Raw genomic sequence first — 26,205 nt, 5'->3', positions numbered from 1 at the left:
GACGAGGGGTATTTTTCAGAGCATTTGCTCTGGAAAAAAACTCGTCTTATAATCGAGCAAATACGGTAATTACATTAATTGGGGACGTAGACGTGGAATGACGATAGACATATAATTGGCTTGAGACAGACAATGGGCAGGACACATGGATAACAGGAACCCGCAGGATTAACAGCTACCTGTTGCGTAATTGATAATTAGGTATGCAGCAGTGACACCTAGTCATACCCACAGGGGGTCTTAAGACAAGCACTAACTCACAAAATGACAGTGGAAACACTTCACACATAGACAATCAACAATGCAAAGACATATAGCCTTCTTCCTACAACAGGATGTCCAGCTGATGTTACAGTTTTGAGACTCTGAGTCATAAAACATGGGGAAAATCAGCAGAAACTGAACCCCTGTATCCACACACAGAAGTCTCTACAAGGCCTGGGCCCATAGTCGATAGGGAGGAGGCTGGTTCTCAGGCCTCTCCAGGGGCCCCAGTGATGGAGGGTTCTGTCACATCTCTCCCCCTTCCAAATAGGACTGACCCAGGAGGAGACCCCAAACAGGTTGACTCCGTAGTCAGTTAGTTCACTTAGCCCATCAATGCCCTCCCAATACTGGTGCCCCAAATAATCTGCCCCTCCAAGAGCAGTACTCCCCCGCCCAACCTCGGACTCTCCAGAAAAATACAGCTGCCGCTGGAGAGAAGTCCCTACAGCACCTTCTCTCTAGAATCTTCCAAGCCACTGGGTAGTGATGATGCCTGCATCTTCTCCCTGGTGCTCCTGTTGCCGCTGGGGTAATGGGTTAGCAGCGCCATCTCCCAGGTCATCCGTCCGCCGCTGGGGAGAAGGAACGACACCCTCGGGTCCCTGAACTGGGATCTGCCCTACAGATATGCCTTACACCTTCCAATATGCCATACACCACTCTGCCTCCCCCATATATCACTCTGCCTCCTCTCCACCGATACACCACTCTGCCTCCTCTCCCCCATGCACCACTCTGCCTCCCCTCCCCCATACATCACTCTGCATTCTCCCCAATACACGATTCTGACCCCCGCCACTCCCTGGTGTCTAGTGGGTGCAAAAGGTGAACCTCCTCTGCTGGCTGACATTTTCACTGGAGCTTCTATGACTGAAGGGATGAAAGAAGGTGCGTCTCATTTTAATGGTGACAGATCCGCTGGTCTGATCTAATGAGTAACAGGACGGACGCGTTTAGTGGGACAGAAAATATCGTATTCCGTGTTTAGAGTGTTTGTTCCGCGGAGCACTATCAGGGATGTCATTCATATCATTTTAACGCTATGTCTGTCTTTACATTTTACTTTTTGATCTACTGCCAGAGACCAATAGCCGGATTCCGGAGATTTCCTGCTCTCACCAATCATGTGTTTTACCCGTCATTCTCATTAACGTCTCTCAGTAGAAATCGGCTAAAATAACACATAGCCCACTGTGAGATTCTATGAATAAAAGTCCCCGTATAATCTGCATCCGTGTGATTCTTATATGTCGCGAGTCATCTGTGTTGAAGAAGAGATTTCCATTCTGGGATTTTACTGGGCTCCATCCATCCAAGGGTAACTAGAAAATGTGGACTCGAGATGATGGGAGAGCCGCCAGGGCCACCATCACGAGTCTTAGGGGGCATCCTTCAAGGCCTGGTCACCTGATGTTAAATAGAGTCATATGACCGCAGGCCCTAGCAGCACCTCTGGGGGTATTAGAAGGAAGGGAGTCACTTGGGAATATTGGCTGATATTATTATTTATTGATTTATATAGCGCCATCATATTCCACAGCGTTGTACAATGCGGACATTATAAGTAGCATCACATAACAATTAGAGTTAGAAAAGCAAAGGGTAAAGAGGGTCCTGCGCACAGGAGCTTACAATCTAGAAAGTTCCAATGTTACTGGGAAACCTGTAGCTCCATCAGCGATCATCTCATTAGAATAGAAATGTTTTATTTCTCGTCAGGTACAGGAAATGTCAGGGAACCGGTCAAGGTGAGAAAGCTGATGCTGCACCAACGAGACACCATTGTCTCCATTCCACCGGAAAGTGAGTCTTAACAGACCAGCCCTGAACATGGAACAGAGATAACGGATGGCCCTTCTCTGACATCTTTGAAGGAACATCTGAGGTTGTCCTGTATGAGGACTTCACCAAACAAGGAGAGAAATGCGGCACCAGAAGGATGACAGACGCGATACCGTGGGACGCCATCGTTCCCATTTCATCATCGAGTAGCGACTCCTCTGAAGTTGAAGCAGAGAGAGAGACCCATTCTAGCCGTGTAATGGACACTCTCGCTTCGGAGTCCAGTAGTGAAGATGACCCCCCCAGGGGCACCGCGTGCGATATGTGTGGACGTCCTGGAGCAGCTATGTACGTGGTCACTGAAGCCCGTATATATAACATCTATTGGGACTGAGCTCATTAACCCCTTAAGGACTCTTTTACACTATTTACTATGTCTGTTTAGTTGTAATTTCCCTCGTTCTCAGTTAGAAATTATAATCATAAATGTGAGACATTATTTTGTGTAAATAAAAATATGTCGTGGCGTGGTCGGCCATCTAGGAAGATGGACGCCTGAGTGAGGTGCTCTGCCACGAACCCGGCCTTATTAGCAATCTTTAGCCATCCTGCACCATGTGCAGAAATAAAAAGCTATCAGACGACTCAGAGACTCCTAGAGGCAAAGGAAAGTCTACATCTGCATCGCTACAAGACTTTTTTCAGACGCCGAGAGACCTTACCTCGCAGCTCCCTGAAGGCCCTGAGGCCTCTTCACCGGCCAGCTCGTCGGGTACTGACGGTAGCGGGCAGAGTAGGGGTGATATCACCTCCGCGGATCTCCCAGGCCGGGAGTCCGTGCACCGACTCTTCTCTTCCGCTCCGTGGAAGGAGGATTTTAGCACCCTCATCACGGAGCTCAAGCACGCGGTGAAGGAGGAGGTGGCGTCCCTGCGAGCAGACCTACTGGGCCTGGAGAAGCGGATCACCGCTCAGGAACAAGAATCCACAAGACTGACCCGAAATGTCACCCAGGTGGCTAAAATCTCTAAACAACACGCTCTGTATCTGGCGGATTACCGACGCCGGCTTGAAGATCTCGATAACGGGCAGACGGCATAACGTCAGGGTCCGAGGCCTACCTGAAGCTCGGCCCCAGGTGGGTGAAGATGTGTTCCAGATTCTTACCATGCTGTTTAATTCGCTCCTCAATCGCCCCAGTGATGCCGTGGTTGGCATTGACAGAGCTCACAGAGCCCTGCGACCGCGTGGCCCGCTCTCGGCCCCTCCACGGGATATCATATGTCACCTTGTGGATTACCAGTTGAAGGAATCCATTATGAAACGCGCGAGGGAGGTAGGCTCCTGGCTCTACGACGGCCATGAGATATCTTTCTACCACAATGTTTCTGACCTGACCCTACAAGCCCGGCGGATACTGCGACCGTTAACGAGAGAGCTCCAGCGACGGGAATTGCGTTATAGCTGGGGTTACCCTTTCAGTCTCAATGTGCGCATTGATAACATTGTTCACTCTCTCCGATATCATCATGAGCTACCAGAGTTCTTGGAGGCGCTCGGACTTTCTGACCTGCACGTCGCTGATTGGGGATTACCTGAGCTTCCTCTACCTGGGAGACCGATGGATCATCTGCCGCGTCACCGCCGTCGTGAGGCGTCTCGACCTCGGGGACTACGACCGGATCCTCTCCCTACTACTTCGCGCCAAGACGCCGAAGTTCGCAGTGGACTTCTGCGGGAAGAATAGTGACTGTTCCGGGCAGTGAGTAGTCTCATGTAGCCACCACAAGACGCTTACTTGCTAGCTCTTGGATCGTTCATTTCGTTGACTTTCTTGTTTGGGTTCTTCCCATTTGCTTATTTGTTTTTGATATACACGACACTTACCGTTTCTCACACATTACACTTATCTTTTACATTTTTACATGTACTCTCACGTAATGTTTGCTCTGACGATGGATGTGGCATTTTTCAAAATTTTCACATTTAAGTTTGTGAGGCTTTTTTGTTCATTTTGGTTTTGTGGTTTGTGCTCGCCATTTTTTAAACACAGCAGTTACTGTGAAACTTTTGCACCAGATCTCATAACCATAACGTGTAACATATAACTTAATAGTATATTCACCTTGTTTTGATATTCATAATTCAGCAAATCTTTTTCAGGACGATTGAAAGGCTGGTTCATATTGTGTAAAGCACGAGCCAGGGCATTAACCGCAGTGTAAGTCAGATAAGGGATGGAATCAGTTTTGTAACTAATCAGATCTATAATATTCTGTTTTCCAGTGCAGTTATTTGCAGTAAAATTATATAGACATTGGAAAAAATCACTTTTGTGCCGATTTGACGTTAGACAATGAAACTCTAATAGCCAAATATCTTCCTGCAGGGGATCAGTCACGTCATTGGATAGCTCGACAGTTTCCATAAATGTTTGCAAGCCTAGAATTTCCGTAACGAGGGCTGAAAAACTTAAACCGCTGCTAAAAGGTATGCCTGTTTTTATACTAAAAGTTAAAACATACGACCATGAAGATGTATAGATAAGTGTTATATTTTGCAGCATTTGCGCAGATTTGTTGTTAAGAAAGGGGTAAACACAATTCAGATGACATGTACCGATCGCTATTATAACCTGTGATGTTGATTTCTTAATGATATCCAGATCCTTGTGGTTTTCTTGCAGTGTGTCTGAGATTTTGATGATGAACTCAATGCAGATCCCGCGCCCAGTGATCACTTGGCTCAGCTCCCGGAGCTGCGTCTCTCCACTCTGATTTCTTGTTGTCATTATTCCAACCCAATTCCAATCAAAATATTTCAGCAGCTTTACAATGGCTTCATAATAAGTCAGATCATTTTGTGTTGTGCGGAAAAAGTATGGATAAAGAATTCTGTCACTGAGCAGAGGGTCGGTGGCCCCATAGCTGATCTAGAAAAGAACAAGAAGAACAAGAAAAACAAGAAAAAATACTGAAACATATCTCACATAATCAAATTATATGCTTATGTTTCTTTTTAAAAGTATATCACATTATTAGAAATCATAGAAAGTGTATATCACTTAATAATTTGTGTTATCACTGCTATGTCTTAAGTAAGAAAGGAATAGATACAAAACATGTTGTATAAATGTGTAATTTAATATTAAGAATGAATGAGGGTAGAGCTTAATGAACAAGGCTCTATGCACTGGAAAGTTGCATGGTCGGTTGAGTTAGGGGTTAACTGGTTTACTGACCAGACTTTGGAAGGGTTGCATGCCCTCAAACGTTTACACCGGGAACAAAAACTTGCATATTCTTCAAAATTTGAGTGTGTGACTTTTCAATTTGTGAGCCCGTCCAGTGACCACCTGCGAAGCTATTAATCTTTGGCCATGGAGGATATTTTTGGCCATGAAGAATAGCTTCATAATAATTCAGAGCATTTTGTATTGTCCTGAAAAAGTATGGATAAAGAATTCTATCACAAAATCTGAGTCCCTTGATTTTTTTCCCACTTGAATCCGAGTTACTTTTTGCAAGTGCTTACATGTGTTGCTTATAGTCAAATTGTGGTTTGGACTAGAGCCCTGCGCGGGACTACTTTTTTAATCCCGCCCGCTCCCGCTGATTTTTTGCCCAATCCTGCCCGCTCCCGCAATGTGGGTGTTCCAATTCAAAGCTTTAAATATACCATGGAACACAGCGAAGACAGTTATCATCAAGTGGAGGAAATATGGCAGAACAGAGACATTACCAAGAACTGGACATCCCTCCAAAATTGATGAAAAGATGAGAAGAAAACTGGTCAGGGAGGCTTACAAGAGGCCTACTGCAACATTAACCCCTTAATGACAACATGTACGGGCTCAAAATGCATTGTTTTCAATGGGTTTTGGGACCGCCCATTGTCCTTAAGGGGTTAAAGGAACTAAAGGAATTTCTGGTACGTACTGGCTGTGTGCGACATGTGACAACAGTCTCCCGTATTCTTCAAATGAATGGTCTATGAGGTAGGGTGGCAAGATGGAAGCCTTTTCTTACAAAGAAAAACATCCAAGCCCGGCTGAAGTTTGCAAAAACAAACATCAAGTCCCCCAAAAGCAGGCGGGAAAATGTGTTATGGTCTGATGAAACCAAGGTTGAACTTTTTGCCCATAATTCCAGAAGGTATGTTTGGCGCAAAAACAACACTGCACATCACCCAAAGAACACCATACCCACAGTGAAGCATGGTAAGGGCAGCATCGTGCCTTGGGGCTGTTTTTCTTCAGCTGGAACCGGGGCCTTAGTCAGGGTGGAGGGAATTATGAATAGTTCCAAATACCAGGCAATTTTGGCACAAAACCTTCAGGCGTCTATTAGGAATCTGAAGATGAAGTTCACCTTTCAGCACAACGACGACCCAAAGCACACATCCAAAAAATCCACCGGAAGAAGATTTACGTTTTGGAATGGCCCAGCCAGAGCTCAGGCCTGAATCCAATTGAACATCTGTGGGGTGATCTGAAGAGGGCTGCGCACAGGAGATCATCACATATATAGGGCATATATTGCCCCCCCCAAAGATTTCAGTTTGTTTTGCAATTTAATTGTTCACGCTATCGTTAACTGTAGCTAGATAGGGGAACTGTAGTGGAAAAAGGTAAAACCAGAGATAAGGAGCTCCGAAGCCTGCATGGGGCCTGACAGGTACTTAAAGAAAGACCTTCCTGTCTTGAAAAAATATATAACTTGTGTGGGTACAGTAAATAAGAAAGGGGTTAAAGGAGGAGGGCAAAGGTGCAGACCAAAAACCAATAGTGTAAACATAAATTTGGGGTGTGGACAGAGGTGGCTCTCTACAAAAGACCTCTTACTAAATCCAGACACACTTAAAAAATAAATTTCATATAACGTATTTACATGTATAGATCCACATGCGATGCAGCTTTTGAAGCACCGGGCTGAGGTAATTGTCATAGCGGAGATATACTTCTATGGGCTGATGAAAATCCTGGAAATATAGTTTAGCATGAAGATCTCTAAATGTGAATAATACCAGCACTGGAATAAAGAAATGAATGCAGGGGCTGCATTAAGGTGCATGTATTGGTCATATATTCAATGGTCAATGAATAAATGTAGCCAGTAGGTATCTGCAAACGGGCCAAAAACTATTAGGACATTTTTAATTTGGGAAAGAAATTTGTTCCCGGTGACCACATTCAGTCTCATTCTCTCTCATGCGCTATGAATGTTTCCCACGGAGAGAAAGAAGATGAAGAACAAGACGATGTGGAAGTGAAAGCAGTCGGCAGAGATGGTAGGGAAACATTTAGAGAACATATGAGAGAGAGTGAATGAGAAAGTGAAAGTGTGAGGGAAATTTCGGATTTGGGGGGGTCTAGCATAGTTTTGTGGCTTTGAAATTCAACAAATCAAATGAGCAGGTGCAAATTGGGGAGAAGCAGAAATGAATGTAAAGTAAAATTAAAAAAGGAAAAACTTTATTTGTATCCTTAGACAGCAACAGAGACAAAATGCTTCTGCAGGATCAGACCTAATACTTGAAGCGTTTCACACCTACGTGCTAATTCCCACAGAAACAGTCAAAATCTTGTGGAAAGCCTTCCCAGAAGAGTGACAGTTGTTATAGCTGCAAAGAGGGGACCAACTACATATTAATGTTTATGTATTTAGAATATGACGTCCAAAATGTTTCTGTTATGTGTAACAGTCGGGTGTCCCAATACTTTTGTCCATTTAGTGTGTATGCCACTTACCTGCGTGTATCCATATAGACCGAGAACCTGTGCCGCTGCAATGCTCGTGGCAGAGTAACGATCTCCTAGAAAGCCAGCTATTTTACTCTTTTTCTGGCAGGAATAATTCGGAGCTTCTCTCCATTCTCCATTCTCCATTCTTTACAGATTTCTGGCTATCTCCACATGAATCAAATGCATGATAGCCCAGGGTGACATTGGGCAAAATATCTGGGTTCCGATTTATCTCATCAACAGCAAAGAAAAAGGTCAGGAGAGTTGCGTATTCTTTATTATTCAAACTGTGGGAAGAGACAGAAAACTTATATTAATTAATCCATGTTCTTGGGAAATGGATTGCTTCATAACAAAGCTGAATCATGTATTTTGTTAAAATAATAGAAATATTATGTAAATATTAAAAGATGTTTTCCAAAAAGATGAAGTGCTCTGTGTATGATTACTGATCACAAGTAAACACTCTATACTGCTTCTAAATCATGACATTAAAACATGTAACGTATAGAAAATATACACTTACTATGCACATAAAGAATACTCTTTAACATCATTGTCATCATACATTTTTTTGTATTCCAGTATTCACAGTAAACAGCCCACCGATGATAATATCGCCATCCTGGTAATATTCATACTCAAAAGCAGTACTTTTCATCTTGAGTTGACATCCAGGTTGTGATTTCCGAGTTTTGGATGTTCCAGGCACCAGCCACAAAATAACCAAGAAGAAAATAGCTGCAGACTCCCGAGGAATAGCTCTGGACAGGCGCTGCTCCATCACAGCCGGCGCCGTTCTCTGTGTGTAAAATCCGAGGCAGCTCTGCAGGTTCACAATATATCAGCATTCAGGTCATTCTATATTAAACCAGGCAGCTGTGGCTTTTATAAATACTCCAAGATATAGATGTATTCGTTAAGGTTTATTCCGTACACAAGCTTCATAATTCCCAGTGCAAGCATAAATAAACGATGTTTTAATTGTTGGGGCTCTGAGGTTTTCTTTTAACTTCAGATACAGATATTCTTATAATCATTTAGTAAAAGAAATTCTACAGTAGGTAATATTTAGCTGATTGGTAACATTATTGGCGACAATATGCTCATTTATAACATAAAAGTTAGGAATTTTGGAACATAGGACAGGAATGTTCATACTTGAGAACCTGAGCAAAAACTTTTCTTTAAAAAAAAAAAAAAAGTACAGAAAATAGCACTTCTTCAAAAATGTTCTTAGAAGCCCCAGCGGAAGTACCAGGCAGCAATGGATGTTATCTACGCATATGGCGCAAACAGCCAACAGACACAGAGTGGCATATATGGGATATAAATCATATCTGGGGGGGCTAGGTATGCATAACTGGGGGCAGGTTGGCCAATAAAAGAAAATAAAAACAAGAAATACAGTTTTCTCAATTATAGTTTTTATTAAATATGAACAAATAGCTTACATGTTAATTTATATTTATTAGAGACAGATGAATGCCAACCAGAAGAATGTTGCAGTAGTCAAGACGGGAAATGAAAAGTGGAGTGGAGATGGAAGGGGGGAAGATAATGAGTTCAGTTTTAGAATGATTATGTTTCAGGGAGCGTTGTGACATCCATGAAGTAATAGTCTGTAGTAGCAAATTAATCAAGAAGAAGGTGGTGATCAACAGAATCAATACCACCTGATATGCTTTCTGTGACGGGACCGACCTGTACCCCGACTGGGTACTCCCACCAATCTTTGCTTCCTCCTGCCGGGACACCAACAATTAACCCCTTCAGCGCCAGGCAGAACCAGCGTTGTAGATAGAAGGGGGGGCGTCGCTGTACCGGAGCTGCGTTGGCACTGTGGCTATCCGAAGCTTAGCTACACTGCGTGGCTATTGTCCTGAAAGGACAATAAAGGATCATTGCAGCCCACCCCAAGCATCAGGCAACACTCATGTTGAGGTGAAAACAGGACTCCTTTATTAAAACCAAATACAGAGCTATATATACACAAGTAAGAAATGGGGCAAGACAAATATCACATGATCTAATTACCATGTCAGGAAGGAAGTAATTAGATCAAATCCTGCAACACACTATCCGGGGGAAGGACAGGATGACATGAGGCATAAATAATTACATTAATTGGGGACGTAGACATGGAATGACGATAGACATATAATTGGCTTGAGACAGACAATGGCCAGGACACATGGATAACAGGAACCCACAGGATTAACAGCTACCTGTTGTGTAATTGATAATTAGGTATGCAGCAGTGACACCTAGTCATACCTACAGGGGGTCTTAAGACAAGCACTAACTCACAAAATGACAGGGGAAACACTTCACACATAGACAATCAACAATGCAAAGACATACAGCCTTCTTCCTACAACAGGATGTCCAGCTGACGTTACAGTTTTGAGACTCTGAGTCGTAAAACATGGGGAAAATCAGCAGAAACTGAACCCCTGTATTCACACACAGAAGTCTCTACAAGGCCTGGGCCCATAGTCGATAGGGAGGAGGCTGGCTCTCAGGCCTCTCCAGGGGCCCCAGTGATGGAGGATTCTGTCACATCTCTCCCCTTCCAAATAGGACTGACCCAGGAGGAGACCCCAAACAGGTTGACTCCGTAGTCAGTTAGTTCACTTAGCCCATCAATGCCCTCCCAATACTGGTGCCCCAAATAATCTGCCCCTCCAAGAGCAGTACTCCCCCACCCAACCTCGGACTCTCCAGAAAAATACAACTGCCGCTGGAGAGAAGTCCCTACAGCACCTTCTCTCTAGAATCTTCCAAGCCACTGGGTAGTGATGATGCCTGCATCTTCTCCCTGGTGCTCCTGTTGCCGCTGGGGTAATGGGTTAGCAGCGCCATCTCCCAGGTCATCCGTCCGCCGCTGGGGAGAAGGAACGACACCCTCGGGTCCCTGAACTGGGATCTGCCCTACAGATATGCCTTACACCTTCCAATATGCCATACGCCACTCTGCCTCCCCCATACATCACTCTGCCTCCTCTCCACCGATACACCACTCTGCCTCCTCTCCCCCATGCACCACTCTGCCTCCCCTCCCCCATACATCACTCTGCATTCTCCCCAATACACGATTCTGACCCCCGCCACTCCCTGGTGTCTAGTGGGTGCAAAAGGTGAACCTCCTCTGCTGGCTGACATTTTCACTGGAGCTTCTATGACTGAAGGGATGAAAGAAGGTGCGTGTCATTTTAATGGTGACAGATCCGCTGGTCTGATCTAATGAGTAACAGGACGGACGCGTTTAGTGGGACAGAAAATATCGTATTCCGTGTTTAGAGTGTTTGTTCCGCGGAGCACTATCAGGGATGTCATTCATATCATTTTAACGCTATGTCTGTCTTTAAATTTTACTTTTTGATCTACTGCCAGAGACCAATAGCCGAATTCCGGAGATTTCCTGCTCTCACCAATCATGTGTTTTACCCGTCATTCTCATTAACGTCTCTCAGTAGAAATCGGCTAAAATAACACATAGCCCACTGTGAGATTCTATTAATAAAAGTCCCCGTATAATCTGCATCCGTGTGATTCTTATATGTCGCGAGTCATCTGTGTTGAAGAAGAGATTTCCATTCTGGGATTTTACTGGGCTCCATCCATCCAAGGGTAACTAGAAAATGTGGACTCGAGATGATGGGAGAGCCGCCAGGGCCACCATCACGAGTCTTAGGGGGCATCCTTCAAGGCCTGGTCACCTGATGTTAAATAGAGTCATATGACCGCAGGCCCTCGCAGCACCTCTGGGGGTATTAGAAGGAAGGGAGTCACTTGGGAATATTGGCTGATATTATTATTTATTGATTTATATAGCGCCATCATATTCCACAGCGTTGTACAATGCGTAGACAGCACATTATAAGTAGCATCTCATAACAATTAGAGTTAGAAAAGCAAAGGGTAAAGAGGGTCCTGCGCACAAGAGCTTACAATCTAGAAAGTTCCAATGTTACTGGGAAACCTGTAGCTCCATCAGCGATCATCTCATTAGAATAGAAATGTTTTATTTCTAGTCAGGTCCAGAAAATGTCAGGGAACCGGTCAAGGTGAGAAAGCTGATGCTGCACCAACGAGACACCATTGTCTCCATTCCACCGGAAAGTGAGTCTTAACAGACCAGCCCTGAACATGGAACAGAGATAACGGATGGCCCTTCTCTGACATCTTTGAAGGAACATCTGAGGTTGTCCTGTATGAGGACTTCACCAAACAAGGAGAGAAATGCGGCACCAGAAGGATGACAGACGCGATACCGTGGGACGCCATCGTTCCCATTTCATCATCGAGTAGCGACTCCTCTGAAGTTGAAGCAGAGAGAGAGACCCATTCTAGCCGTGTAATGGACACTCTCGCTTCGGAGTCCAGTAGTGAAGATGACCCCCCCAGGGGCACCGCGTGCGATATGTGTGGACGTCCTGGAGCAGCTATGTACGTGGTCACTGAAGCCCGTATATATAACATCTATTGGGACTGAGCTCATTAACCCCTTAAGGACTCTTTTACACTATTTACTATGTCTGTTTAGTTGTAATTTCCCTCGTTCTCAGTTAGAAATTATAATCATAAATGTGAGACATTATTTTGTGTAAATAAAAAAATGTCGGGGCGTGGTCGGCCATCTAGGAAGATGGACGCTTGAGTGAGGTGCTCTGCCACGAACCCGGCCTTATTAGCAATCTTTAGCCATCCTGCACCATGGGCAGAAATAAAAAGCTACCAGACGACTCAGAGACTCCTAGAGGCAAAGGAAAGTCTACATCTGCATCGCTACAAGACTTTTTTCAGACGCCGAGAGACCTTACCTCGCAGCTCCCTGAAGGCCCTGAGGCCTCTTCACCGGCCAGCTTGTCGGGTACTGACGGTAGCGGGCAGAGTAGGTGATATCACCCCTCCGTGGATCTCCCAGGCCGGGAGTCCGTGCACCGACTCTTCTCTTCCGCTCCGTGGAAGGAGGATTTTAGCACCCTCATCACGGAGCTTAAGCACGCGGTGAAGGAGGAGGTGGCGTCCCTGCGAGCAGACCTACTGGGCCTGGAGAAGCGGATCACCGCTCAGGAACAAGAATCCACAAGACTGACCCGAAATGTCACCCAGGTGGCTAAAATCTCTAAACAACACGCTCTGTATCTGGCGGATTACCGACGCCGGCTTGAAGATCTCGATAACGGGCAGACGGCATAACGTCAGGGTCCGAGGCCTACCTGAAGCTCGGCCCCAGGTGGGTGAAGATGTGTTCCAGATTCTTACCACGCTGTTTAATTCGCTCCTCAATCGCCCCAGTGATGCCGTGGTTGGCATTGACAGAGCTCACAGAGCCCTGCGACCGCGTAGCCCGCTCTCGGCCCCTCCACGGGATATCATATGTCACCAACTGTGCCTGTGAGCCGCTGCTACTGTTGTCCTGCATACGGCTTTCTAGGCTGTCCCAGGTAGCGCAAACAAAACGCATACACATAGCATCACAGAGGATAGCATCACATTCCATTACTACATTAATACTGCATTTAACACTACTGTGCTGCTACTTCACATTCACGGTCTACCAGCTTATAATGCACACAGCATGAGCTAATGCTCGCGGGACTTTTGGCGGCCCGCGGCGCTTCCTAATGGATGAGTGGGCCATTTGATTAAGCAGCTAATGGCAGTTGCTGCTATTTCTATACAATATATTCCCAGCTCCGCACAAGGGGTTTATATATATTTTTTATTTATTTATTTTTATTTTATTGCTCGCATTATGGGGGACGCTCTCACACATATTGTTGGTTCCTACTCCACTCGACGCATTGCGCTCTGCCATTCAATTGTTACTATGTATCTCTGATTGCTTTGGTCTTTGATTTGTTTTAACATGGTAACTACTGCAATCGATCACTGATGTTTCTGTTTATTTTGTTCTTATGAAGTCGTTCTGTTTTCTCCTGTACTCTGCTTTTGCGGGACCTGTATGCTGCTCCGGGCTGGGGTGTGGCGGCGCCCGAGTTATTGTTCTTTACCTACCGGTTCCTCTCGAGTTCCGGTTCCACGTACTCCCTCTTGGGCGGTTGGCCCTTGCCCCTTCATCGGGAGTGCCTTAATATATTGGGGTGGCACGTTCCATTACCCAATAGACACTCCACGTGTTTTCTTCCCCCCTCTCTTCTCTTTTCTCCCCCACACTTCCTTCCTCCTACCTCTACCCTTTTCCCCTTTCTCCCCCCTCCCCCCTTTTTTATTTTTTTCTTTTATTTTTTTTCTTTTTCTCTTTTCTCTCTTAGTTCCCTACGGCGTCTGTGTCGACGCGGCAGCCTCGCTTCCTACCCAGGGACCTCACTGTTATTTCCTTTAATGTGAAGGGTTTGAATATCCCTGAAAAGCGTTCCCATTTGTTGAGGGATCTGAGACACTATAAAGCCTCCGCTGTGTTTCTCCAGGAAACCCATTTTAAGGCCTCCCGGTCACCCCGGTTACTGAATAGGGACTACCCGATAGGGTTTTTTAGCAACAATGCCGCCACCAAGTCCAAAGGCATGGCCATTCTCTTTGATAAACATACTCCCTTTCTTGAGAAGGCCTGCTTAACTGACCAGAATGGTAGATACGTCTTTGTTAAGGGCACCATAGCTGGCCTCATGTATACCTTCGCGAATATTTATCACCCCAATAGACAACAACATCGATATCTTTCTAGATATTTTGTTCTTATGAAGTCGTTCTGTTTTCTCCTGTACTCTGCTTTTGCGGGACCTGTATGCTGCTCCGGGCTGGGGTGTGGCGGCGCCCGAGTTATTGTTCTTTACCTACCGGTTCCTCTCGAGTTCCGGTTCCACGTACTCCCTCTTGGGCGGTTGGCCCTTGCCCCTTCATCGGGAGTGCCTTAATATATTGGGGTGGGTGTCCTATTGCTTGGCGGTGATTTTAACGTTGCTTTGGAACCCGGGGTGGATACTTCCGTAGGGCACTCCTGCACTCCCCCTCATGTCTCCCGTAAAATTAAAACTTTATTGCATGATCTCCAGCTAGTGGACTGTTGGAGAGCATTGCACCCTAGTAATAGGGATTATAGTTTCTTCTCACACCCTAAGGGGCTCTATACTAGAATTGACTTTTTCTTCCATACTATCATCTCTCTAGTCTGCGGGCAGCTCGTTACGGCCTGATCACCTGGTGGGATCATGCACCTTTGGTGTTGTCATTGACTTCGACACTCACTAGACTGTCCTCTACGACATGGCGACTGAATGAAACGCTTCTCGCTGACACGGTGGTTCTCGCTGACATGACAACCCTTTTAACTAATTATTTCTCTGAAAACTCCTCGACTGACGTTTCCCCCTTGACGGTCTCGGAGGCCCACAAATGTGTGGTTCGCGGGCATCTAATAAGGGTGGGGGCTGAGAAAAAGAGGGCCCATGCGGCTGTTCTTGCGAAATTATATCAGGAAATAGCGCCCTTGGAATGTGCCCACAAGGAGAGTTTGTCGGATGTCGCCTTTCAGCGTTTAGTTGTATTGCGCAAGGAATTATCCTCTCTTCTTATTGTGCCGTCACGTCGTTCCTTTATGACACTGAAAGCGCTGTATTATGAACACGGTGATAAGCCCGGCAAGTTCTTGGCTCGTGCGCTGCGTGCTCGTCGTAGGCAATTCTATATCCCTCGGATTAAACCTACTTCGGGTCCTCCTTATCGACTCCCTCAGGAGATAATGGGTGCCTTCACTAAATACTACTCGGATCTGTATAACCTTTCTAAACAGGTTCCGTCCCATGCGCCAGCCTTACATCACTACCTTTCTAGAAATATAAAGCGTAAGTTGTCAGCCGTGGAGGCAACCTCCATGGAAGCCCCCATCACTTTATCTGAATTAGGTGCGGCGATTAAGGACTCCAAGCTGGGGAAGTGTCCTGGCCCTGATGGGCTCTCTTTGGTTTACTATAAGAAGATGTTAGAGGTACTGGGTCCGCAGCTGGTGCTTTCTCTTAATTCCATATTAGATGGTGGCACTATCCACCCACATACGCTTATGGCCACATGTTATGACAGAGATCTCACGAGCTTTGAACTCCTTTGTACTAGAGCCTCCCTGCCTGCTCATGGGATCTCGCTTCTGTATCAGCTCTTATTACAGGCACACTCTGTCGTTCCATTGCGCTTCCAAGGCTACTGGGAACGCGTTTTACGACTTACTCTTGATCAACGTGACTGGGACAAGATTTTCCTTCTCACCCATAAATGCTCCCGTAGCACGAAACTTCAGGAACTTTCCTATAAGTTTCTGTCGTGTTGGTATCAGACTCCTGAGGTTCTCCATAACATTTTTCCTGACTTGCCTGATACGTGTTGGAGATGCGGGGCCGCTGTGGGAACCTTCTTACATTTGTGGTGGGAGTGCCCGAGGATAGCGCCATTCTGGGAACAAATCCATGCAATCCTGCCAAAATTCACGGATTGCCCAATCCCATTTTTGCCTGAAACGTTCCTTTTGCACCACACTGCTAGTTCGGTTTCGAGTTATAAGAAGTCAGTCATACCTCATCTCCTGAATGCTACAAAATCATTGATCCCGCTGCATTGGAAAAGTCCTCTCCCCCCTCTTTCCGGGAATGGATTTTAAAGGTGGAACAAATTAGGGCATTGGAGGAGTTGGCTATGGCGTCTGCAGATCGGCAGGAACAGTATGGGAAAATTTGGTTCTATTGGCTGTCCTATGTGGAGAGCACGGAAGTGCGGGGTCTTCTTGGTCGCTGAGGGGCAGGCTGCGGTGTTGATCGGGGTGCCATGGTCCCATTTTTTTTTTTATTATTTTCTTCTTTTTCTCTCTTCCTTTTCTCTCCCTTAGTCTCTCTCTTATGTCTTCCTCCTTTTATCCTGATTATCGCCCCCTGTTCCGGTTTTTCTTCCCTACCCTCCTTGTGTTTCTGTCTTCCCTGTCCATCCCCTCCCCCCTTTTTCGGCCCCATTTGAACGTTTGGTGGTATTGTGTACACGCACTGTTGCCGGGGGATTTGCGATACCTTTCACACCGTACATGGGCAATCTACCAGTGTTACAACTGGCCCCTTCTGCGGCACTAATGCTCCACTATCCCGGGTACGCGATGCTGTATTGCCTGCCGACGTTATTGTACTGCTCTGTAACGTATTTTGCTTTACGAGCTTTATTCTGTACTGATTATTGTCGGATTTAATATACCCCGCTGCGACGGGATTGCTGTTTCTCCCTCCCCATCCTGCCCCTCCCTTTTCCCCATTCCCTTACTCCCCTGCCTACTGTTTTCTTTCACATGAAAAAACTCAATAAATCTTTATTTGAAAAAAAAATGTCTAAAAAACATTTTTTGTGCATCAATTTTTTAAAATTCTGTATTTTTTCCAAATTTTGCATTAGGGGCTCTAACTTCAATAGTGCTACAGAAATCCAGACAACTTCATAAACCATATATTACTGAAAAAAAGACATTGTGACACTTTTAAAGTGGCCAGATTATCACCAATCTCTGCCGAAGGCATCGACTTTCCTGTTTTTCACGAATTCTTTACAATTTTCTTCATTGAGGCGTCTCAATTTTCTAAGTTTAATATTTCTAAGTTTAATGATTTTGTTGGCAAAACACCCAAAAGTCTTTATTGATTGAAGCAATTAAGCGTTTCATTATTGAATCATTCATACTTCAATTTTATATTTCATTTATTCAACCAAACTTAGCAAACAAAATACACAGAATTTTTTACTAATTAATTCAATTACATGTTTAATTATTTTATTAGTAATTAGAAATACACCAGATTTAAATTTCAGTTATTTTATTATTATAGTTTATTTCTATAGCAGTGCTTCTTACAATACATTCATAGGCCTCTGACCAGGGGCGACTCTAAGAACAATATATGGGGGGCGCAAATAAGAGACCACAGTTAAAACTGGGGGGCAGTAATAAGTTCTACCACTAAATTATGCCATTGAAAAAACTACATAAATATATATATATATATATATATATATATATATATATATATATAAAGTCCAAAGTGTACAATTGCACACCAACCTTAATTTCTCTGCCCGGTGCCTGGTAACTGGAGCAGTCATGTATATAAATTCCAAAATTAGTTACCAGCACTCCTGGGACTTGGTTTCAATAAATCTCTCAAAACTCTGTGTTATAAGTCAACGTTTCAGTCTTTTATTTTCAGACTTTCATCAGGACATAACAGAGACATAGCGTGTCTAACATTTATAATATGTGTAATTACAATCATTAGGAACAGAACTTACTGCACCTGAAGTGTTCACAATCACCAAGCTCGGCGTGTATCTCAACAATGTGCACATGCACGTGACGTCATGGCAACGTTTACTAGAATTAACCAAATAGTTGGTCTAATATAAATCTGTGCCGATACGGAGATCTAAGTGAAATGCCCGTGTATTATTCGTGTCTAGTGATATGATGCCTTATTAGAAAACTAGGCTCATATATATATATATATAGGTACTGTGAAGTTTTAACCTCCGGACAAAACATAAAATTAATTGGCAATATTGAATATAACAAAGTACGTAGCTACTCCACATAGGGGTAGAAATAACCTGTATAATATCAAATCATGGTAGTAACAGGTAGGTATAAATAGTGTAAGAACAAATAATAATAACATAAAAAGTGACTCTATAAATAGTAAATCTATCATTTATAATACTGTGAAAAAAATGTGCAAACCTGAGCAAACATACATTTATACCTGATAAAGTCTACTAGCTTATGGCTATAGACATTCACGTTTTAATTATAATATACCCAATAACCATCCCCAATTAAAATTATGTACTCACTGACATAGTGTATAGTTGCAGTGATTGTATCCACCAAGCATATACTCTTTGTGGATCAAAAAGGGATATAAACCATAAATCACTCACCCCTTTAAAGGGACAGTAGTCTTATCTGGTACCCTCATATTTACCATAGCCTTAAGCCAATCTGATATCTTAGCATTCTAGCTATCAATACCACTTCTCAAAGTATTCGAGTGGTTATTCACTTCACACACTTAACTGAACAGTAGTTTCACTTTACATGTATTTAAAAATCACATATCAAATAAATAAGGAAAATGTCAATTTGTCATTCAGCCCTGCTGGGGCCATAGTTTCCGATTGTTCAATCCAAAATGTCTCTCGCTGTCCCAGGAGTGCTGGTAACTAATTTTGGAATTTATATACATGACTGCTCCAGTTACCAGGCACCGGGCAGAGAAATTAAGGTTGGTGTGCAATTGTACACTTTGGACTTTGTATTGATTTGGAGTAGCAGCTCCTTATACAATTAGCACCCCCGTATTGAGTTATTAATTTAAATTCAGGACTGAACTGCACACATATTGTATATTTGCATTGAGAAATATCTACTTTGTAACTATTTCATGCATGAACATTCCTGTGGACCCTGTGCAACTAATTGAGCCAGATGGAAGACTTTATGCAACGGGCTGGTGCGCTTGCCACACAAGCTGATACACTGTATTTCACAAAAGATGAAGCACAAAAAATATTATGGAATATTATGAGTTTGGAACTACCGATTGACACCAGTAGCAAAGATGTGGGGACACAATTATTACGGCTAAAGAACAAAGAAATAGACTTGGACAAGCCCAAGTATGTAAAGATGGGACTGCAGTACTTAAGAAATGTTCCCTGGAAACATCTATTGTCTTCTCTTCGCTTCATAGCGATTGACCATGTCCCCGAGTCTCAAACAGGGGGTGACAGAGGTAAAACCTTATTACAGCGAGAGACATTTTGGATTGAACAATCGGAAACTATGGCCCCAGCAGGGCTGAATGACAAATTGACATTTTCCTTATTTATTTGATATGTGATTTTTAAATACATGTAAAGTGAAACTACTGTTCAGTTAAGTGTGTGAAGTGAATAACCACTCGAATACTTTGAGAAGTGGTATTGATAGCTAGAATGCTAAGATATCAGATTGGCTTAAGGCTATGGTAAATATGAGGGTACCAGATAAGACTACTGTCCCTTTAAAGGGGTGAGTGATTTATGGTTTATATCCCTTTTTGATCCACAAAGAGTATATGCTTGGTGGATACAATCACTGCAACTATACACTATGTCAGTGAGTACATAATTTTAATTGGGGATGGTTATTGGGTATATTATAATTAAAACGTGAATGTCTATAGCCATAAGCTAGTAGACTTTATCAGGTATAAATGTATGTTGGCTCAGGTTTGCACATTTTTTTCACAGTATTATAAATGATAGATTTACTATTTATAGAGTCACTTTTTATGTTATTATTATTTGTTCTTACACTATTTATACCTACCTGTTACTACCATGATTTGATATTATACAGGTTATTTCTACCCCTATGTGGAGTAGCTACGTACTTTGTTATATTCAATATTGCCAATTAATTTTATGTTTTGTCCGGAGGTTAAAACTTCACAGTACCTATATATATATATATATGAGCCTAGTTTTCTAATAAGGCATCATATCACTAGACACGAATAATACACGGGCATTTCACTTAGATCTCCGTATCGGCACAGATTTATATTAGACCAACTATTTGGTTAATTCTAGTAAACGTTGCCATGACGTCACGTGCATGTGCACATTGTTGAGATACACGCCGAGCTTGGTGATTGTGAACACTTCAGGTGCAGTAAGTTCTGTTCCTAATGATTGTAATTACACATATTATAAATGTTAGACACGCTATGTCTCTGTTATGTCCTGATGAAAGTCTGAAAATAAAAGACTGAAACGTTGACTTATAACACAGAGTTTTGAGAGATTTATTGAAACCAAGTCCCAGGAGTGCTGGTAACTAATTTTGGAATTTATATATATATATATATATATATACCGGCGTATTGTGGTATGCAGTGATACCTTTTTTTTGGATTAACATAATACTTAAAAGACCAGCTCTCAAAAGATTCCCTCTCTTCCTCAGGTATTGCTTTAGACCTGAGAAAGAAAAAGTATCAAATGCTTTTCTTTATAGCTTACAAATAAGTGTAGAGAAAGAGCGGTACGCTCTCGCACCGCCTGGTTGTTATTAGCAGAGCCATAGCTAGCCACCTCAGCTATACATATATAAATACATACAAAATGCAAAAACAGGCGTTCAAAGAGATGGTATATTTATATTCATTCCCTTTCATTATATTCTTCCAAAACGTAATTCTTATTAAAGTTTTATCTGGAAGGGAAATATATAAGATCATAATTTAGTTAAAATTTCACCATTCTAAACTTATACAATCATCCATCTCAATAGTAATAATAAGATAGGTGTCTCCTAAATTTGTATGGGTATTTTTGTCTATTTATTCCTTCTCTTTCTTAGTCTCTAAATTTGCATGGGTTTTTCATGGTTTCCAAATGTTCACATGTTTCTTACATTTAGCTATACTTGGGTAATATCCCTCCTCCATTTTACATTGGAATTGGATTTGAGCATGTATCTCATCCCGAGATATTTTGCCCCTCTTTTTCCAATTTCTAGCTAATTTCTCTGTAATTTATGAAATTTAGAAGTGATTTATAATAGTCTTCAAAACATTTAGCTATTTGCGAAGAATTTAAAAATTTAATTTCGTTTCCAACTATTATTTTTTTAATCACACTCCGTTCATATTTTAATTTTTTTGTTAAATATCTACTTACTCGGTTATTGCCATAATACCACCTCTGTTTCATTCTTAAGAGTCCCCTATCTACTTTCTCTTGTAGTTTTACATTAATTTCTGTCCTTATTTTATTAAGTTCTATTGTATTTACTATATTAAGATTGTCCCTATTTAATCTTTCTTTTTTTAGCTAAAATAATATATAAATCCTCTAAATGTTGACCCCTTTTCCTCTTAATATTTGAGGCTGTTTTTATTAAACATATGACATTTGAATGTATTCCATAATATTAAATTGGTGACCTCCCCGTTATTATTCGTTTCCATAAATAAATTAGCTTGTTTCTTCAAATCATCTACAATCTCTTCCTTGTTTAATAATGATTCATCTAATCTCCATTTCTGATTCATTCTATAATATTGATTATTCTTGAATTCAATAAATAAATGATTTGTCCTATATTTGAACTTATTATTGAACTTAAATTATCTAATTCCGTTAATATATAATCAATTCTAGAATACGACATATGTGGCTGCGGGAAAAAAAGGTAAAATCTATTTCTTTAGGATGGAGGTCTCCATATATCATACAATGAGTTATTTTCTATAAAAGAGCTCATATGTCTTGCTTCTGTTTTTATATAGGGATCTAGAGTTAATATTGTAGATTTTTTTTTCTTTTTTAGGATCTATAATACAATTAAAGTCCCCCCCATATATAATATTCCTTTTTTTCTTTGTTGCACTCTTTTGTAGATTTTTTTCATGAAATTAGAGTGGTTCTTATTAGGTGCATATATGTTCACCAATGTATATAATATATCATTAATTTTACAAATTAAAATTTGTGATCTACCTTGATTATCGTCTTCATGATATAAAAGTTCAAATTTAACATTGCTAGAAACTATAATTGTAACCCCTCTTTTTTTTACGTTCCCCTCTAAGTTAGAGAAAAATATTTCTAGGAAGAGTCTGTATCTCCATAATTTTTGTGGATTTATTGTTCAATGAATTTCCTGAATTAAAGCAATATTTACCTTTTCTTGGATTAACATATTAAACAAATGATTCCTTTTTTGTGGCGAATTTAACCCTCGCGCATTTATTGAGACTAATTTCAACGATGTACCAATTTTAATGTTTTCTTATAGGTTTTTGGAGATATCTTATTATTATTTTCTTTTTTAAAACCATTTAAACCATTCATTCTACACAAAAAACATATAAATGTCGATTTTAAGAAACTCTTTCTCAACATCCATCCTGTTCTTAATACAGGAATTTTCTGGCGTGGGGGTGAGATAAAAAATACATTTTCTATAGCCGCTACATAATAGTCCCCCTCTATCCCCCCAACCCAATACAGGGGGGGGGGGTTTAGAAGAGCGAGAGGGAATAACAAGTAATAGGGGTGGGTATAGAAATCGTAAAGTATTGATGTTTTAATCCTGCATCATTATAATCAGTGGGTTTTAAGTTTTACTTGGAGTTTTAGTTTATACTTATCTTTATAAGTTTTTCGATCTTGACTCATACTAAAATCCCTTGATAATAACCTTATATTAATATCATCATTTACCTATAATATTTTCCATATATTGTCATTAATATCCTGTACCGTCATTCATTACTTCTTGCTTATGAGGAGTTACTCAAAAATAACAAAGTATGTATCAGGATTTTATACCGTTCACATTTCCTCCAAATATAGTACATTATACATTTACTTTTTTCTCCTTTTTCTCTTTTATTTTCTTCCTTTCCTTTTCTCCTCTTTTTTTCCCTTAAGAGTTTCATAATATTAAATGAATCATCTTTGTATAAAGTGCATAATGCTTATACCACGTAGTCGTTAACAGGAGACTCCAATTAATATTCTAGTACTAAATACAAATCTAAGAGCATCACTTCTTATATTTACATTTAAATTAAATATAAAATGATATCAATGTATTGAAGCGTACCAGCAAATTCTAAATTATAATATCAAGTACCAATTTTGGAAAAGAAAAAAGTAACCAATAGAGAAAAAATAAATATATATATATATATGTATATTTCTACCTTGATTATGTGTAAAAGTGTGATTTGTGCAATAAGGTTACTAAACCTTTTATCTATTTTTATAAGATTAAATTAAATTAGTAGATAATTACTGTGATATTTAGTGTTTTTTAAATTGCAACATATATTTAGTGTAATAAATATTAATATTATGATAAATAATGCATGTGATATGTAGTATTATGCATTCCTAATGTAATAATGTTTTATATCAAACAAAAAAAAACCCTAGTCCAGTGAAAATTGTGATAATATTAATCACTTAATTAATAATACATGTGTAAAAATGTGTAAATAACTGTGAAAAAGAAAAAATTATACACTCGCCCTTCTTTTAAAAATCCCCATTGTCTAAATTTCTTCTCTTCCGGTTTCTACATTTTTGATATACACTGAAGTGCCTTCATATTCCATTTTAATACTAACCGGAAATCCCCATTTATATTCTATATTTTTTTGTCTCAATATTGCAGTCAATTCTTTCAATTTTTTCCTTTCTTTTCGTATTGTTGATGATAAATCCGGGTAAAATTTTACATTTTTGAATTTATCAGACAGTGTTGTTTGCTCCATAATCCTTTATTGAAATGTTCTTTTATGTGTGAGCTTGTGAATCTCACAAGTACGTCTCTTGGGAGGTCTTGACTTATTTGGCTCGGTTTTTTAATTTTATAGTATAGTTCCATTGGTGTATACTTGAATGTTTGATTATTTATGATATCTTGTATTAATTCCATTAAGTAAAATTCTAGTTGTTCTTGAGATATTGAGTCCGCTATTCCTCTTATTCTTATGTTGTTTATGCGATTTTTATCTTCTTGGTCATTTATTTTAGTTTCCAGAAGTCTAACTTTCACATTTAATTGATTGCTTTCTACCTGTAAGATCTTTTGTTCTTCTTTTATTTTAACTGTCATATCGTCTTGCGTTTTCAATAATTCAGATATTTTAGCGACATCTTCTTTGATCTGGTGGCTGCTTTCTTCAATATCCATTTTGATTTTTTTATATAAATGATTAATTAATTAAGATAGTGACTCCTCCTCTTGAGCTGATTCTTTCCCCAGCTGGAGAGATTCTCTACGGTCATCTAATGTTAATCTTCTGTTAATTGGAGTGATGTCTGTGTTATATGTGTTATAGGAGAATAGTAATCATTTATCGGTTTATTTTTTTCTTGTTTTTTTTTCTTGAATTATTCTCTCTTTCTCCTTTTCTTTTTTTTCGACCCATAGCTTTTTTTTTTACTCTTCTTGGTTAAATTTATTTTTGTAAGTTATCTTCTAGCAGTTAGATTGTCTACCTGTTTCTTAATCAATTTGGTCTGGATATATTTCTGTTATAGAAAAATATCATCATTACTAATCTTATAATGATATCAATTTTATTCAAATAGTTTAAAAGGACCAGAAGCAAGATCATTATGATAGTTCTAAATAAATACATTTGCTTAATATTCCTTAGTAAGTAGATTATTAAATGCATCCTCAGTCAACAATTGATTCACTTCAAATATTGTCTTTTGGTTCTAATCACTCTTAATCAATTATCATATCCATACTTCCATTTCCTACACCCGTCTCCTTTCAAATTTCCTTTAGCTTGTATGTCAAACGGCTATATTTTAGTACTTGTGGGTGCTTACGGGTACAAAGATTTAATATCCAATACCTTCATCCCTCTCATCCATTTATTCCGTTTGCTCATTAGTTCTCTTAACACATCCACCATTATTATATTTTCATTTCAAATGTATATTTCATCAGCCATCATTAAATACATTCCATTTCACTCTTTATATTCCCGCCATTCTAGAGCCACTTTATCTGCATAATGTTCAATTTATGTTCCATATATTATTCATATATTACTCATACTGACCACTTTATCACAAGTATTAACATGTTCCTCATGTTACTCGCGGTTAGCAGGAGATTTGATGGCACTCAATGGCGTTTAATAGCGTTGTATATTTCTGTTCGTTTGTTATCCGCAGAGTGTCCAATGTTTTAATGGCGTCGTCTGCCTAAGATGGAGGAGAGGGGAGGGGAGTGGTTTTATATCCAATATCCTTGTGCCGTGGCTCACAGCCCCGGCACGACCTCCTTCAGCCGCCGCATCAACAGGTCATTCCTCCACCTCCACGCTCAGCAACCGTCCTCGCGTCTTCACGTCATCACTCTTATGCAGCGACACAATGAAATGTTCATGGAGCAATCGTGGAAAGTGATCTCTCAGAAAACCTTCCATATTGTGACCCTCCAGCATTTCCTATTCCTAGTATCAGGTTAAAAATAGGCTTTCAAGAAATATTTTTAGAGCAGGTATAGCTTTCTCAACATTTGTTTTTTTCCCAGTGGAACTTCCCCTTTAGGGTGCGATCCGGAAAGTGCGTTGCCGTGATTAGTGAAGAGATTTTAAAAAAGATAGGCACATTTTCTGGCAACGTAAAAGCGTGGGAGCTTGTGGTGGGCACAACTTTTTATTTGAGTTATAAACCCATAAAACCAGCCAACATATCCCACCATGACGTGCGGGAAATGGTTGCCAGGCTGTGAGTTCTTTAGTAAAATGTGTCCAAAAGTTTTTAAAAAAAAACAAAAAAAAACTTTATTGGGCAGAGTTAACGTGCAATATGACATCACTCAAATCCAGTACAAATGAACA

General features: G+C 40.9%; 1 long non-coding RNA gene across 1 annotated transcript in view; it reads left to right on the top strand.

Annotated features, from left to right (window-relative positions):
• The first annotated feature begins 1,762 nt into the window (after positions 1-1,762).
• The window catches only part of LOC128477589 (uncharacterized), a 66,093-nt gene continuing 41,650 nt past the window's right edge, over positions 1,763-26,205 (top strand). Inside the window, exon 1 of the long non-coding RNA XR_008348557.1 lies at positions 1,763-1,986. This is a non-coding gene — a long non-coding RNA (uncharacterized LOC128477589). The remainder of the gene's footprint in view (positions 1,987-26,205) is intronic.

This window comes from Spea bombifrons, chromosome 1 (assembly GCF_027358695.1).
Source record: "Spea bombifrons isolate aSpeBom1 chromosome 1, aSpeBom1.2.pri, whole genome shotgun sequence".
In the NCBI taxonomy this organism is placed as follows: Eukaryota; Metazoa; Chordata; class Amphibia; order Anura; family Pelobatidae; genus Spea; species Spea bombifrons.
This window is presented reverse-complemented; position numbering and strand designations above follow the sequence as displayed.